This window comes from Calonectris borealis, chromosome 2 (genome assembly GCF_964195595.1).
Source record: "Calonectris borealis chromosome 2, bCalBor7.hap1.2, whole genome shotgun sequence".
NCBI classification, from domain to species: domain Eukaryota; kingdom Metazoa; phylum Chordata; class Aves; order Procellariiformes; family Procellariidae; genus Calonectris; species Calonectris borealis.
The window spans coordinates 134,096,826-134,114,092 of NC_134313.1; positions in this window are offsets into that span (position 1 = coordinate 134,096,826).

Sequence of the window (17,267 nt, forward strand, 5' to 3'; positions counted from 1 at the left end):
TATTACAGAGGTCTGACTGCTAGCAAAGAAATGCAGGAGAGGACATTCTAAAGTAATTACTCAGATGGTCAAATGGACAAAAATTATTCAGCTAATGTTTGAAAGATCTTTCATAAGGGAAAAGTTTAGTGTACTTTTCATCTGTATAAAGAAGCCAGGTTCCCTTCATCTCAAAATTAAATGCTAGGGGTACAAATGTCAAAATCTGGAAGTTTAAAGAAGAAGGATTTTTTTTCAGGGTATATTTCAGGGTATATATATATATCTTTCTATATATATATCTATATATATATCTCAGGCACGTGCACAGGAATTAAAGATTCTTAGAACAGCTATAAATTGCATATGCAAAGCACCAGTCTGCAACAAGATGTGCAGTTTTTATGGAATTGATTCTGTTACCCAGACAAGGGGGCTGATGCCACCTGAGATGCACTTGGGCAGCTGCGCTAGCCTTCAGCTGCCACTTCAGAAGGGCATGGGTCTCCCACAGGTCCTGTCACCCCAGCTAGCCTGAACAGACCCCTCAAGTGGCCAAGGACATCTCCAATGGAACGAGACAACCATGTGTGGATAACTGAATTTCACCCCACCCATCTTCATACACATCTCATGCAGCTTTATCCCTGAGGCATCATGTACCTCAGTCCCTGGGGAGCTCTCTTCTCCAGACACCCACTGAAAAGTGGGTCCTACCATCTGAGAAAAAAACATTTCTGAGGTGCAGATGGATTTCTTGCATTCTTTCCTTGGTCCCCAACCGTGTCCCTTTCTTCTTCCTCACTTCTGAGGAAAAATGAGCCTCAGATAGACCCATTTAGATCCTGACTGGCAAACTGAAATCAACAAAGAACTTTTCCTTTCCCTTTTCCCTTCATTTCTCCATCTATTTCCTAGTTGGACTTTCCATCCCTCTGTCATATATCAATCTGAATTCTTTAACCATTTCAGAGCCGGGGCTCTAATTTGCAGCATGATTTTGTGCACAGTAATAACTGGCATTGGATAGGTTTCTCAAGAAGGGGAGATAATATAATTCTTCCTCTTCCTGCCTTTCAACTCCTGCATGGGCTGTATTGGATCCATGTTAGGTTTCACTCTTACATAATTTCCCATTAACATTGCAAAAAAAGCAGTATTCTCCCCAAATTGACTGAAATGTGCAGTATAGCTAGGAGCATCCTCAGCAGGAAACAGACAGTGACTGTCCCTGGTGTATCCCACTGCTACTGATGAGGACAGATTCAGCCCTGTTCAGACATTAAGTGATGCTATTGAAAGCATACCAGCGTCTCTGCAGGGACCTATTTCAGAAAGTTAGGCATTCGCTGTAAAATTATGTGTGTGTGCGTGTGTGTTTGTGTAGATGTCTTACTGAGAATAAACTCTCTGGATTCTGGCAGAAGGCTAAGGCCATGGCAGATCGATGTGGAAAGCAAGTAGGTGCTAGGGATGCCATAATCCAGAGGGGCTTGCTAGTATATTGTGCACCCAGATGTGCAGAGCCGGTGGTTTGCGGGTGCTGGTTTTCTTTGAGCCGTAATAGCTGTGAGCTGTGCTAAGCAATGCAGACTGTGCACTATACCAAGGTAAAATCATGGAGCTTGTGCTGAGATTTAGCTGGAATAGGGCTGCATGACACTTAACAGGGCTTATCTATGGCAGCGTTTCAGGTTGTAGCAGGGGCCCACTTATGGATCAATGCAGACGCAGATGCAAAGATCTCTGGACTGTCCCCATTTATTTCATATTGGTTCATGCTGCAGCACAGTCTTGGAGCATGGAATTAATTTTGGAGGAAAACAAACAAGAAGATAAGCTCCAGGAGTGCACCTGATACACTCCAGCTGCTAATAGGTGTTCAGTCCTGGGGGGCAGGCTAGAGTTCATCTTGAGTAAAACCCCAAAGAGCATAAAGCGTGCGTGTCAGGTCCTCAGCACTGACTGTTCTACCCTGCACATCCACTCCTGTTGGGTGGCACTACTTGCCCAGGTAGACGTAGCACAGGTTACTATCCACAGCTAAAAAAAATAAAAAAAATCAGATGCCCGGGGAGAAAATAGAAATTTAAAGCTGTGTCTTCCTACTACCCATGCTCTTCACCTTTCTTAACAGAAACAGATACCATTTGTTGTGTTTTACCCGGCCCCACTGAACTTAACAATAGTGAATAGTTCAGTGTTTTCTCCCTAAATGCAATAAGGACACCATATTTGTGATCCTTGAAGACCAGCCTAATCATCAATAGTCGGCTGAGATGGGCTGCCTTAAGCACTTGTCTGGAGGTAGATTGTGAAGCAGCCAAAGTTAGATTTTGTGAAGAGCATTTCTAAGGAAGTATTCCCATTTTGGAAGACTACCCAGTTCTTCTGTATTTTTCTGTATTCCCAGTACTTCTTTAGGAATTGTCCCCTTTACTTCTGCCCTCTGCAGACTGTGCCGAGTGCCAGCCTGCAGCCTAAAACAGGTCATCCAATACACGATTTCCTGCTATGGCGCTGTACTTTTTGCTGTCCAAGCAGGAGCTCATGGGGTTGTGACTACCTTAGCACTAAATACCAGCTATCAGTTGACTTTCTGTGGCAGAGAGAGAAGCTGATTGAACAACTGCTTACAATTTCTATGTTTTGTATTTCTTGAAATGAATTGTTAACGTACTGAATGTTTGCCATAATTTCTGTTTCTCAAAATCTCCATGCTTGTCATCAAAAATTGTCAGATCTTCATGGAGAGGGAGCTTCTAGTAATGGGGAGACTGGAGTAACTCACTCTTGAAAATCAGCTAGTAAATCCTGGGAAAGGGAAACTCTTACCTCATGCAATAAGAAATACAACAATTGATCAGACATTCCTGATCATTTTGAACATGATTAAAGCAGTGGTATGTGTGCTATAGATAAAGTGATATCTTCCAATAAAATGGCAAATTTCATTAATTTTGTCATTCCAGGAATATAAACAGAAAAAGCGATTTTGGATTTAAGTTCCCAAACATCAGTGATGATCTCTGGACCTTTCTCAGTTTTCTTTGGGTCTCAATAGCATGTATTTTACCTCTGAAGATAAAATGAGGTCAGACTTTGCTTTCTGTGAAGGTAAAATTATGCAGAAGATGGAAATACTCTTAATATTCTTAATATGCACCTTTTCCCTTGACTGTCAGGAGTCAAAGAATTTAAACATTTCAGAAAATAGTATATTATAATGGAAATTTTTATAATGAACGTCAGTGGACCTGAGAAGCCAATATATTGCAACTTTAAGAAGCCTTTCAACAAATGGTCCAGTTGTCAATGTATAATGTATTCATTTAAATCGTAATCACTGTCAAAGACTTTCTCTCCTTTTCAATTAAATGTATTCAGAGTATTATGAGTTTCTTCTGAGAGAGTTCTGTAGAGGTTGATGGGGCTCCAATTTTAATTGTATATTTAAAATTTTATATTTTCTTTTTCAATAATCTCCTGGAACCTTCAGTATCATCTTTATTTATTAAAAAATCAAGCTCTCCAACATATTTTCCAACTCTAAAGACAAATCCACCTACAAATGATAAAAAATATCTGGCCCACTCCAAGTACATTAACAGGTACAAGTGCTCTCACTTAGCAATTGCTGTTTGAGTAAAACTTTCCATAGGTCCCCCCTTTACAGAAAAAGCAGGGAAAGAAGTGTGAATGACCACAGTCTGAAAAAAGATGGGTTTGCACACATACAGGTAATTCCCTTTGACAGTAGTTGTCTTAGGCTCAATTTTAGAAATTTACTGTGGAGCCTAGCATCTTCTAGTGACTTCAGGTGGAGCTGTGGACAGGCCCATTGAAACATTAAATAGCTTAATCCAAAAGTTGTGGGTTTAGGTGGATGGATATCCAGTGAATGTTTGTTGGAAGATCCTTCAAGTCTTATTACCCAGGACAAATATCAGTTGTGCTTATTTCGCCTTTTTTTCCATAAAACACCCTCATGACATTCTGCATGAATGGTGCATCCACCTGGTCGCTCTAAACCTAGATGCATTTGTTGATGATTATAATCCTGTCCTGTGCCAACTTTATCCCATTTAATCTTGTACTCCAATTTCATCCTACTATAGAAATCAGTTTAACTCTTGCTGAAACTCATAGGAAAAGGCAGAGAGATTATATAAACCAGAAATAATGTCCCACTGGGACATAAAGAGTGTCTTTCTTACAACTCGCTAAAGATACTCCTCCTGAACACTGAAATTGTGCCCATGTTTCCTTCTACAGAAACACTGTATCTGTGGCAGCTGCCCATTTCCAGACTTGCTCCTCTTCCATTTTCTCCTCATGCTCCCATCACATGCACGCTGTTTGTCCTGGCCTTTTTCTATCAGTCATCTGTGTCATTCCTTCTTCTGGAGAAGAAACAGCTCTGAGATTTAAAATGCAAAGCCAACTCAGAAATCTCCTTTGAAATATCTGCTTTAGCAGGTTCAGAAGGGAAATTCCCAACATGAAGTGTCGCTTAGACATCAGACTCATTTCACCTGCATGGCCGGGGGTTCTGCTGTTTGGATGGGATCAAGTAGAACCAGACACGTGGAGTAGAGAGATAATCATGGCCCCCAGACAACCTTTTTCTATCTTCAGTCTATTGCATTTTTTCTTTGACTCTGCCTCTCCTGGAGTTGCATTTGCAACCTGATTTTTTGTCATCTTAACTTTTCCTCTGCTCTAGCAATTCTAAAGCTTGAGTAGCTGAAGGTGAGAATGGTGACCTAGGATGCTGCAAATGACTCCCTAACACTTTCTTCTTACCTGTCTCTGAAGGCATTCCAGTCTTCTTCTCTTGCATAGTCTTCATGGATATGGCACAAGGACCTAGACAGTCTTATCTTCAACCTGTTAAACCATTGCTGTTGGGGTTGAGACATACTAGAAAAGACTGTGTTTTGGTCCCAGCTGCACTGTGGTCACAGGTTTACCAAATCATTTAAGCTCATTACATCCCAGTTTCCCCATGTGTTCAAGGGGAGGTTTACAACTGTTGGAGAGGCATGTTTTGAGGTGCAAGTCACAGAATAAATAGGCGTTATTATGGTCTGGGTCTTCATTTCCCCTCCCCATCCTGCTCTGTACTAGGAGAGCTTTGCTCTTTTGCATAGGAAGTTGATCTGTATCTAGAATGACTCTTCCTCAGTTTGAGCCTTGGTACCCTCGATAACAGAGACCAAATTTTAGTGTGAGAGTCCTGCTCTGTATGAAGAAAGGTATATGCATATAAAATGCATAAAAGTGCACTTGTTTTTTATATGAACCCGTATATGCATGTACATACACAAACAGAAGCCACCCAAACTACGGAACTGCATTGCTGAAGACATTCCTCAATTGGTATGAAGGATGAGAACATTGTCCATGTTCCTGTAGCACCCAAAAAGGTCAATATGACTTAAGTAGGACAATTTTGGCTCTTCCATTAGGAACCACAACAACTCTGGTCTCAGTGGATCTGCACAAGACACTGTCATTATCCCCGGATCATTGACACGATAGACCAAAACAGCTCCAGTCTATCGTGTCAATGTGCACTTAGGGAGTCCTTAATCCATGGATCATTGGCATACGATGCTGTAAAATCTCTGTAGGAGATGTTATGGTGTAGCGAGTCAATGCACACTTAGGGACTCCTCCATTTGTGAATCATTTACAGTGCATCGTGCCAATTTATACTCAGGGAGCCTTTAATCTGCAGGTTGGTGCATTTAGAGTAGCCCTGTATACTGGAAGTACTTGTAGACTAACTGTTGTAGTGTAAACATGAAGTTCACTTTCTTAAATAAATTTCAGTTTGCTCAAAAAGGAGCTCCTGAAGGCATATGAATTCCAGTGGCACAATGATGTATCATGCCATGAAAATTTGTAGCTTGCTGGGGTTCTAGGGAATCTTTCAAAATCTCATTGTAAGAACAAAGGCCAAAAAAGCTGCTGCTGAAACCTGTGTGGTTTTGACCCTCCTGTAAGTTTTTAAAAAATGCTTGAACCAGTCTTTTTAACATGCTGCTTACAAAATAAATTAATCCCATGGGCCTTCTGTGCTAAAGGATCATTGATCATTTTCATAAGAGCACAGAAAGTATTCTTTTCTGCAAATAATGAATGCGTTGCTGATCCAAAAATGAGACTATTGAGGCAGCTAAATATTTACCAGGGTGATGAATTTTTTTAAGTGGCCTTGAATTTCACAATGCACATTTGACAACCTGCAGATGCCTAGCTACCTAGTGACATCTGCCCATCAAGCCTAAAAGCTATCACTCGCTCCTTGCAGGGTTGTAACCACAAGTGGGTCCAGTTACTGAAAGCAGAGAAAAGACAGCCCTCCTTTTAAGTATCCATCCCCCAAGTCTTCATCCTGGTATAAATCACTGTCATTCCATTGACTTCAGTGGGTTTATGCCAATTAACACCAGCTGACAGCTTAGCCCCATATTTAGTAAAAGCTAGTTTCCAAGGCTAATGGGGTTGATTCAGACCTTTTGCTTACGAGGCAGCTTTGCCACAGTGAATTTTTTTTTTTCCAAAAATGGACTTAAAAATTACCAAAGGCCAGTTCCGATTGCCTTGTTATTTATGATCCTGTGGTTTCTTTTATGAGGACGAGGTATGTCTGCGATGCTTTTGCCAACACCCCCTCGACACTGGTAGACATGAGGGCTGAGTACCACTTGGCTGCTGCCTCCCTCCCAGCTGCATCCACAATTTGCATCGTGCTCTGCTGTTCCTCAGCAAAAGGGCACAGTAGGAATGCAAAATATGAATGTGCAATTTTCATCTCCACCTTACTTAGAAAATCTGCCTAAATTTGAAGCCTTTCTCTTCTGTTTGACCACAACAAAATGCCCCAGACGTTCAACCTGGGATTAACGTAGTGCCTTGGGGAGCTCTCCCTGCAAATTCGGCAGGACCGCTGCTGCAGCCTCGCTGCAGGCAGGGCCGTGGCACGACCATCCAGGGTGCTTGCCACTCATCAGCAGTCAGCCCATGACAGCCCGTGTGTGCAGGCAGTGCGGGTGCGCGCCGGCCAGGCTGGGCGCGCAGGCAGCGGCGCGCAGGCAGCCGCAGCTGCCTGTTCCCTGACTTGGAAACAAAAGCGCTTGACAGGGGCAAGAGTGCAAGCACAGTCGGAGCCGGGGAGCCAGCGAAGCAGTAATCCAGGGAGTCAGTAGATCAGCTGTGGGGATGGGGGGAGAGCGGGGGGCGGAGGGCGGCAGCGAGGAGGGGGGAGAGCTGGCAGGTCTATTTGAATATCAGGCTCTGCCACACTCGGGGCTCTGCTGACAACTTCATTACCTCCACATATAAAAATGACTGCAGGGTAATGCAAATGGCTTTTGCGTCGTACACTCGCCTGCGTTCTGCGTGCCGGCTGCAGGCCGAGGAGACCTGGCGATGGAGCCCGGAGGCAGACGAGCTTTTGTCCAATTTAATAGGATATCTCTTCAAGGCATAATCCTCCCCTCCCACTCCCCATACATTATGGAGTCCGGTGACCTGGCTCTTCAGGCATGGGGGGGGGGGGGGGCTGTCTCTGGCTTGATCTCATCTGTCAATCACAGGAGAAAGAAAGCTGGGGGAGAAGGAGGGAGGGATGCCTATCTATCTATAAGAAATTTCTAATGAATGTTAAGCAAATTTCCTACAGCCTGACACGGTGATCTAATTAATATTATAGAAATGTCGACGGAATATCATTCTGCAGATAGGATTTATCACCTTGAACTGCTGCATAACTGATGGTGAAGGAATGGGCACCCCCGTCCCCCCTGATGCTGATTAAATTAGACATAAGCATCAATATGTTACTTATTGGAGACTAGAATTTCATGCTATTACTCTTCAGTTAATCAGAGAACTGTATCTTTTTTTAAAAGATATCAGACTCCCAGTTCTGCTTGTCTGATAAAACAGATGAAGGGTTTGACTATATGACACTCACTGTGTGGGGGAAAAATTAAAAAGGAAATCCTACCTAAAGCAGGCTGAAAGGTCCTGCAACGACCTTGGGAAAGCTCATCGTGAGTGCACCCGACCCAAAATGCAGGGTGGCGTTGATTCCGCTGCAAAGGAGCAGCCAAGTAATATTATTTCCCCTTTATTGAGCATAAAAAGATTGGTGAGGATGAGGCCTGCCATTCGTTTGCCCAAGATGCTTGGAGACAAGTCTCCTCCTGCTCTACAAGATGCACCCAAGCCTTATTCCCTTGAGCAAGGGACTGAAGAGTGCCTGAGAGCACTGGGCTGTGGCACGGGTCTCCTGCCTCTTGCCCGAACCAGCCACAACCCACTGAAGGCTGGCATTTACCTACCAAAACCTGGAATTACAGAGTTAGCCTTAAGCTCTTCTTGTGAAGAGTTTCACCCTAATTATTCATTATTAGGGGACTCTTGTGTGTGAGTAGCAAATTCCTCTTTCCACAGTAGTACGTAACACCTCAAGTTGGTTGTTTTTTTTCCCTAGAATTCCCTTTGTTCAGCCTTCATCATCCTTCCTCAAAGGATGTGCGCAGAAAACAGTTCCTCTCGGAGAAGCTTTGTTCCATGCTGAATGATCAGAGCACCTCAGCACCGGAACAACACCAATGATGATAGGAGTGGTTGAAATAACTGACTTTTCCTTTATGTGTTTAATGCCTAGCAGGAATGATTATACAAAAAAAAAAAAAAGGGTGAGGGGTGCTAGCTGTCATTATATTTTGCGATGACATGGCTGTGAAAGAAGGTAGAGCTGTTCAAGAATGTGTAGCTAGGTAAAATGGGATGAGTCAAAGCATAGGAAAATTGTGACAGAATATCAGGAAACATTTCCTCACAGTGAGGCCTTCAATTGTGTAATGGTCACCCCAGGGAAGTGATAGAAGTCTTGGCACTTGAGTAATTTAAAATTAGAGTGGGTAAAGCACAGGGGAATATCCTGTTGGGAGCAATCCTGTATTGATAGTTGAATAGGCAGAGTCACCTAATTGGTCTTTTCAGGCAGAAGTGGGAGTCTGTGATGACTGATCTGTCCCTTAGGCATTAGGTTGCGGAATGACCATTTTGCATCACTAAATGCCTGTTCCCGATTTTCTGGTTGGGCAGTTTAATGCATTTCTAAGCTTGACTAGCAGAGATGAATATTGTTGCATCCTATATGGGGCATAAAAATGTTAAGCTTGAAAGAAGCTCTTACGGCAGATAAGAGGATTTGTGATTCTGATCCAAAACGTTGTGATTAAAATCTAACAGTGTGATGCAAAATTTAATGAATGGCTGTCATCATCCTTTTTGCTCAGGGTTCGATTTCACAATCCGTTTAATTTTCCACCGCTACCAGCAGCAGCAACAATGCCAGCAACCTCTGCCTTCCCATCATCTCCCTTGTGCCAGCACTAGCGACTGTGGGGCTGCATGGTCAGCTAGATCTCTAAGAATGAAAAGTTACCCTGCGACACCCCCCAAAGACTAGTGCTCAGCCAAATCAGCTCTCAAAGCAGCTGCCCGCCGAGCTGCGTGGATGCTGAGGCCAGCAGAAGTGAGGGATACAGATACACAGCTTCATGTTGGGGGCTTTCAGTGACAGCCCAGACTTAGGTCAGCTTCTGCCGATCAGCAAATCCAGTCCTCCTTATTTTAACGTTTTGAAAAAATATGGCAGAGCCAGCATAAGCACTTTGCTGTGGTCGTGTGGTCAATCTCCAAGAGCTTTAGCTACCTTAGGGTCGTCGCGTGATGACCTCCCCGCTAAACTCCCCCGTGGAAGTCAGATCCAGCACAGATGCATAGCTTGGGATTCAGCTCATGTCATTTAGCAGCCTAAAAGTTCGGCTTCCAGCCTGAGCTTTCTGCAGCCCAAGAAGAGAACGGGTGTCTCCAGAGGGTGATTCACCTCCTGTATCTTAGGCTTAGCCTCAAGCACCAGTTTCAGGCTGGGATGAATCTCAATGGCTGTGGAGGGAGCCCAGATGACTAATTCAGAATAGATATCTAATTTTCGACAGCGAAAGTGAGCTGGGGTGAATGCCTATCCTTGGATGTAGAGAATTAGCCCATGAAGTGCTCGTGCTAATGATAAGCTTCAAAATGATATTGAAATATTGTTTTAAATATACATTTAGCAATCAAATCTTCTTTCGGAGAGGGAGCTCTGAAATCGATCCTTTCGGGATTGAGAAATGTTCTTTGTGGTCCCACAACGACAGTTCTCTGTCTCAAACAGGTGTTTCATCTCTCTCACACATTTTTCTCAGACCCCAAGAGGCATAAACTCGCAGATTAATTTTGTTTTGTTTTTTTTATTAACTAGAACCATTTTTTCCTTAATCTGCAAAAAGCAGAAACAACTTGATGACAAGCGAAGGGGTGGTAAGAGTGACATGGGCCATAGCCCCGCTGTTAAAGCCAATTAGTTTGGCTCGTATACCCCTGGGTCCAGGCACAGCCACGCAGCTCCTCGCCCAGGTCACCCGCCCTTGGCAATACATTAAGGTTTGTGATTGTGTGGACCAAATCACCCATGGCCCAAGAAATACTCAAATGCACCACTCCACTCAAAATAGATGGTATCATGCTGGTTACACCTGGCTACAAACTAGGACCTCTAAGTGATGAGCTTTTATGCTACATATATATTATAGGAAGACAGACATCGTGCGAAGACTGTGGCTGTGTGACTGATGCTAACACAGGAGATGGTACACAGCGCGAGCACAAGCAAACGCACACTGTATCACCCACCATTTTGTACTGGCTGTGTCCTACCCCCCTGACAAATGTGCGGTCACATTTGCTTTTGTATATATTCATCACCTTCAGTCCTAAAATACCAGGAGATAAATACAGTGCAGTTCTTCCCTTTTAAATCTGTGGGAACTCCTGTGTCCTAAGGAAAACAAGACATGGGGTATAATATTGGCTTTAAACTACATAAAGCTGCAGAAAACCTCCACTTTGATAGCTGTCTGTTTGCAGCGTGATGATAAAGTGCACCTTCCCGGCACAACTTAAAGACTGCTCTTATTACAGATTTAAAGCAGAGATGAGGAAAATGTATAGCAATTTACTAACATTCTTAAATGATGAAATACAGTAAGAGAGGAATGATAACTTTCCTTTTCAGCAACTGCTCTAACCTACACTAATGAGTAGACTGTTAGGGATTTTCTTCACTTAGCATTTCTCATTATTAATAAATTTTGCACTGACAACTATAAAGTGAACACTTTGGATTTATGCACCTAACCTAATTACATATGCTGCATGTACGCATTTCATTATTTACTTGACAGATTCATTCCTTGATACCATAAATAATTAAAGAAGGATCAAATATTAACAATCAGATACATGTTAATTCTCCTCAAATCTGGGGAAACAAACACATTTTATTTTCTGTTCAATAAAAATGGAATAAAATGCTTTCATTAGAAGGATTTAAAAAATAGGTAAAGTTCCTGAGTGTCATTTTTATTTTGCATAGAGTGAAAATTAAAATGTCCAGCTGCTCTCTAGTCCCTTTACAGGAATGCATATAGCAATTTTAGTAAGTATAAAAGGTTAGTAATTCCTTTTTGACAGTTTCTAAATGAAACATTTTGGTTTAGTGTTTGTCAGGCAATCTCAGAGGGAGGTGACTTCAAATGTAAAGTCTGATCCTGCCCCCATGGATGTCAACAACAAATTCATACTGACTTCAGGTAGGACAGCATCCATCCCATTATTTCCTATACATTAGCGTTCATTTTTTCTAACCTAAAAACCCAAACTCACCCCCTCCCACCAAGAACTATCAGCTGAGCAAGGGTCTGATCCTGCTCACCAGTGAGTGCTGGCAGTGCCCGGGGTAGCCAAGAGCCCTGCATGCGCAGCACCTCCGGGGTTCAGCCCTGCTGTGAATAGAAGGTGAAATTCTGCTCCTGCCCCTTTCTGCCGCTGCGTTACATCCCCTCTGCAAGCATCCTACTCCGGTTTTGGTGGGGTTTTCTGCAGAAGGTGTAGCACAGCAGGATCCAGGCAAGGCAACGCTCCCTGGCCCAGGAGCCTGCCAGGTCCCTGTGGCCCCTCCAGCGCCGGCAGTGGCCGGGGGGCGAGAGCTGCCCGCCAGCCCCGGGAGCCGCTCGGGGCTCCAGAGTTAGGTCTCTTCTCAGAAGAGTGACTGCTTAAGCTTTGAGTTATAATTAAATCTTCAGGTGAATTATTTGTGACGGAAAGCTGCTCCCAGTCACAAACTCGTACGAGCTGTCTTGCCTGCTGTGCAATTTAAATTGATGTTTAAATATTTTTATACACATTATTCAATATCTCCATTTGATCAAAAATATTCTCCAATTTGAACAAATTTACTTTTGGATATCACATCCCACAATTTTATCATTTTAAAGGTGTTAAAAATTCATAGATTGCCACATTATTCATCATGCAAGATTAATGCCAGCCTGACAGGTTTTGCAAAGATCTGTTGTTTTTTTTTTTTTTTTCTAAGTGCATATACCATATCTGTATAAGATGTACCTTGGTTGTTGAATATTGATTATTCACATCTCCTTTCTTATTTCTGATGCTAAAGAGAGAATATTAGGGTGCGATTGTCAGGGTTAGTGTCTCTCTGACCTACACATGTACTATTAATAATTTATGAGTTGATTTGAAATAGATCTCTGTGAAATGAGCTGGCAATAAGCAGGGCTGTCTAAGATGACAAAGATTCAGAACAGAGCAACTCATGTACATCAGCTTCCTGGTTTCAATCTGAAAACAAAATGAAACAAAAACTTAATATGCCTTATGCGGTTGTTAGGGATTTATTATTGGAATACACCAAGCAATATCACTGCTCCATATTAAAAGTTATGTCTGGGTGATGCAACTGATATATTAGTCAAACCTTCTAAAGTATTACACTTATTTAACTATATAAAAAAATATATATAAAATGCATGAATGAGCAATAAAAGGTATGGCAATCTGTTGGTCAACTCTGCAGTTGTTTGATGAGCATCTGCTTGCAAATACAGAGCCAGCTCACAGACTCCTAATTCCATTTAAGAGTCGTCTCCCTCAACGCAAAGAAGATAAAAATAACAAAGGTCAAGATCTGCAAAGGCAGCTGCTGAATTGGCTTGAGGTTGCCAAACACCTAATGGGAGCTCCTCAACAACTAGCATCATGGTTTTTTTGCTTTAAAAGCCTTCTTCCTTTACGCTTTACCTCTTCACTTAGAAAGCAGCCCTGTTTATGTCCACAGACTTACTGAGGATGCCCAGATCGCATTTAAGGGGCGTCCTCAGGAGCAGACCTGGAAAAGACAGCCTGTCTCCCGACCGCTGACACCAGGCACGCCCCGACAAGGTGCCTCCGGCAGGTCCGCACCCCGTCAGAGCCGCTCGGTGGAGAGGAAGGGTCTCCCCTGGCAAAGGTGGTGGGAGCACTGAGTGCCCTGCCGGAGCAGGGCAGGGGTGGCCACTGTCCGGGACCACCCAGTGCAGGCTTAGGTGCAACGGCAGCGAGACACAGCTAAGAAACCACAACAGGGATGTCCATCGCGTTTCAAAGTGCACTCTAGTAATTTCGTAGTAACACCGACTCTCTGCCAGCTCGCCCAGGAGAAACACATCTAGTAAACTGCGGGCCTCATCACCTAGCATTGGGATTCTCTGCATCTACCTTCTCCTTTTCTTGGCTGCTGGGCTGAACATGTTTGTTGCTCACTGACAAGGTGCACTTCTGGCTTCCTTGTCAGATGCACTGCTGTGATCCTGAGCCCTTAACCTGAATAGAAATATGGCACATAAGGATTTTTTTTTAAAATGTGATGCGATACTACAACAAATGGGGAAAGTAAAAGTCTAGCTGACCTTACCAGGAAGGAGACTGTCCCTTAAACCACAAACACCTAACAGGCACAGGGAAACTAGTTAATATCTCGTTACAAATCTGAAATAAAGATGTTCAACCAAGGAAATTGCATTGAGCAGCACAGAACAGTGTGTCAGAGTCACGGGGGTGCTGCGGTGACACAGAGACAATGAAATGGGACGACACCAGCTCTTCTCGGTGGGAGGGTTTTCTCCTTCTGTCTCCTGGGAGTTTTGCTGCGCATCCTTTGTAGGAAACCTTTACACCAAAAGTGGCAGCAAGCCCTTTGGAAGTCTTATTAATATTCTTCCTTGGTGCTGTAAAGTATGCTGTAGACAGGAGATGACAGCTGCCTTACCGTGAGCAGGGGAAGAGCAGGGGGCTAACACCAGTGACTGACATACTCCGGTAAAACTGCATCGCTGGCATCTTGGAACAAAAATGAATCAGGAGGGAGAATCGACTCGTAATCCCAAGCCCCACCAGCAGCCGAAGCGGTTATTTATTATTTGCGGTACGGAGCACCGAACGCGTGCTTCCCAGACAAATCGGAGGGCAAGGTCCTTGCCCTGAAGAACATACAATTTACGCAGCCGACCCTGCGAGATGCTGTGGGCCCTCCCGGGAAGAGCGGAGCAATTTCATCTTCAGGATCATTTTGGCGCATCTCGGGAGGTCTCGCCTCTCTTGCTAACACAAATGGTTCTTCTGACCCCGGGGGATGACTCCTGTAAGTGAGGATGGTTTGGTTGTTAATCTGTGACTCGGGAAAAGTAAAATCCTTTATTCGCCTGTAGAATTTCTGCATGTGCACAGTATTACTACCTGCCTAACCGAGAGGGGAGCTTGAACTCCTCAGATCTATCAGGTGAGCTGCAAAGCATCATGTATTTAAGTGGCAGAATTTGGCAGGCGTCTCTCAGTGAACCCCAAAGCACCGTTCCTGGGGGGAAAGCTGGGCAGGGCAAAACCACATCAAAGTGGTGCAAATGGGATGAGCAGGTGACCCTCCCGCTGGTGACACCCCTGACACCACCCACAGCCAAAGCGGTCCCCCTCGGTTGTGGCAGGAGAGCTTGAGCCAGGGGTCCCTCCTTGCCCTCCCTGCTATGGCAGGCAGAGAAATGGAGAACTGCCAGAGGATGCTTCTCTAGGAACTGCATTTCACTTTATAAAGCCAAATCTTTGAGGTCTCTTTCCCGAGTTATTCCCACATGGGAATTAGTGCACTGCCTTCAAAGAAATTTCAGGGGGTGCTGATGGTAATGGTCAGAATGAGTGCAAGCACATTACCACCGCTGCCATGAACTGACTCCCCAAATAATTTTTCACTATATTTAACATTCAGGTCTATACTTGTGTTTCACCCAGGAAAATCCCAAATACTCAGTTCCCAGACCAGAAAAATCCTTTGTGGACCCCCAAGCCCTGAAGTAGCCCAGAATACTCCGCTCCTTACAGGATGCAACACATCAGCGCACATCCAGCTCATCAATCTAATGCATCAATGAGTTTGCCATCTTCAGAAGGAAACGTAAGCCTCATCTTTTTACAATGGCTCCAACATCATCCAGGAACAAGGAGGGACAAACTAAACCAAGGAATTTCCTAACGGCTCTCTTCTGTGGGAAAAAGGAAAGATAACATTGTACTGGCTTCTGGAAAGGACAAGATCTCTCTTATTTACAGGCAGTGGCTGGCGCTGATAAATGCGTTGTAGGAAGCCATTGTGATTAGCAAGAAACAGGGCGGGAGGGAAGAGCTAGTAAAGCTCCAGGCACGGCACAATGCTCTGTCCTTGGCACAGTCTTCATCTCCTGCTCAGAAGTCATCTTCGCTTTGTACAAACAATGCAGAATCAGGATAAGCTTGCAGACCCTGCTGGGGAAGTGTCTCAGTCACCAGCCCGAGAAAAAGACCTGGTCAGAAAGCAAAATATGAACCTTAAAAGATTCTGCTTGGGTTTAATTAAATGGGTTGTCGCAATCTAGAAAATTATATTTAACTATAATGCTTGTATTTGAAGGCAATTTTTGAGACTTGTTTCTGGGGTAGTATGGAAGGCCAGATCACACATCCCATCAGCAAAATAAATCCACGTGGTGTGAGGAGGTCTGCTGGAATCGGCTGAACAGGCAACATAACTTTGATACGGGAAGTTTAAAGCCCAGGTTTGCAGTGCTCATTCACACAAACGGTCTTTACTCATGCTAGCAGTCCCAAATTATTTTAATAAGTGCTGTCATGGATGGGTGAGTAAAGACTGAAAGATCCGGCCAAAATCAATCTTTCCTATAGTTTTTAGTCAACATCAGCCCTGCTTCCTTCAGTCCAGTTCCAATGATAATACCACTTGATATCAACAAGACCGCGGCACTTCTGCAAGTGTCCCTCAGAGAAAATCCTGTCAGTGCTGCTTATTTAACCAATACAAACAAGGTACCCTAATTGCCTCTCTCTTCTAACCTCTGCTTTTTTAATTAGCGAGAGGAGTGAGTAACCCCCTTTTTCCAAATTAGACATAAATCTCTGTTCTGAATGCTGCAACCCGAAGGATAATTAGCCCAAAATTTTTAGATGCAACAGATGCCGGAGGGAGTTTGGTTTCCAAGCACCAGAGTGCACAGCTCTTGGAAGCAAAAATCAAATCCCTTTCAGGTGTTTCAAGTTAAACATAAAAAACTAGGGCCTCTCTGCTGCTGCTCACAAACAATTTGTGCCGATAGCTGGGGTGAGATTTTTTGCAAGGAACGTGGCTCTTTGTCTCTCCCAGCAGGTAAAGCAGTGGAGCCCAGGAGCGAGCGGGAGGATCCTTGTTCCTCCCTTACCTGCAACAGACGACCCATACATCCCTGTGCATCGCATCTCTGTTCCTCAGTTTCCCCAGCTGTAAAATAGTAGATCCTGTTTATTGCAAGGCTGACTTAATCCCTCATTGCAAAAGGCTTTGAGACTCCAGACAGGAAAGATTTATCATAAACACAGATGAATTATTAACTTCCTATATCCAGCCAGTGATGTGCTCACTCTGGTGCCAAGGGGGAGCTTTGACTTCCCCAAAAAATTCAAACCGTCCAGGAGCCAAACTTGCCTTAAGACACTTCATTTTTTGTGCAGCTGGGTTGGCAACATTTTGATGGATAGACAGTCATATCCCACCTCCTCTCCCAATGTCTTAGATCGTTAGAAGTAGCAAGAGTTGTGGGTCTTTTATAGAGTGGAAAATAGCAATAAAAGAGAAGATTCATATAAACAGCACTTACAAGGCCTTTTTTGCCACATAATAAGACGCCAACCTATTACTATATACAGGTTCCAACACAGTTATTTCTTGGGGCTAAGTACTACTGTCCCAAGGTGGACATTCATAGGGTTACTTTTCTATCATAGGACCGGGTCTCCCAAAG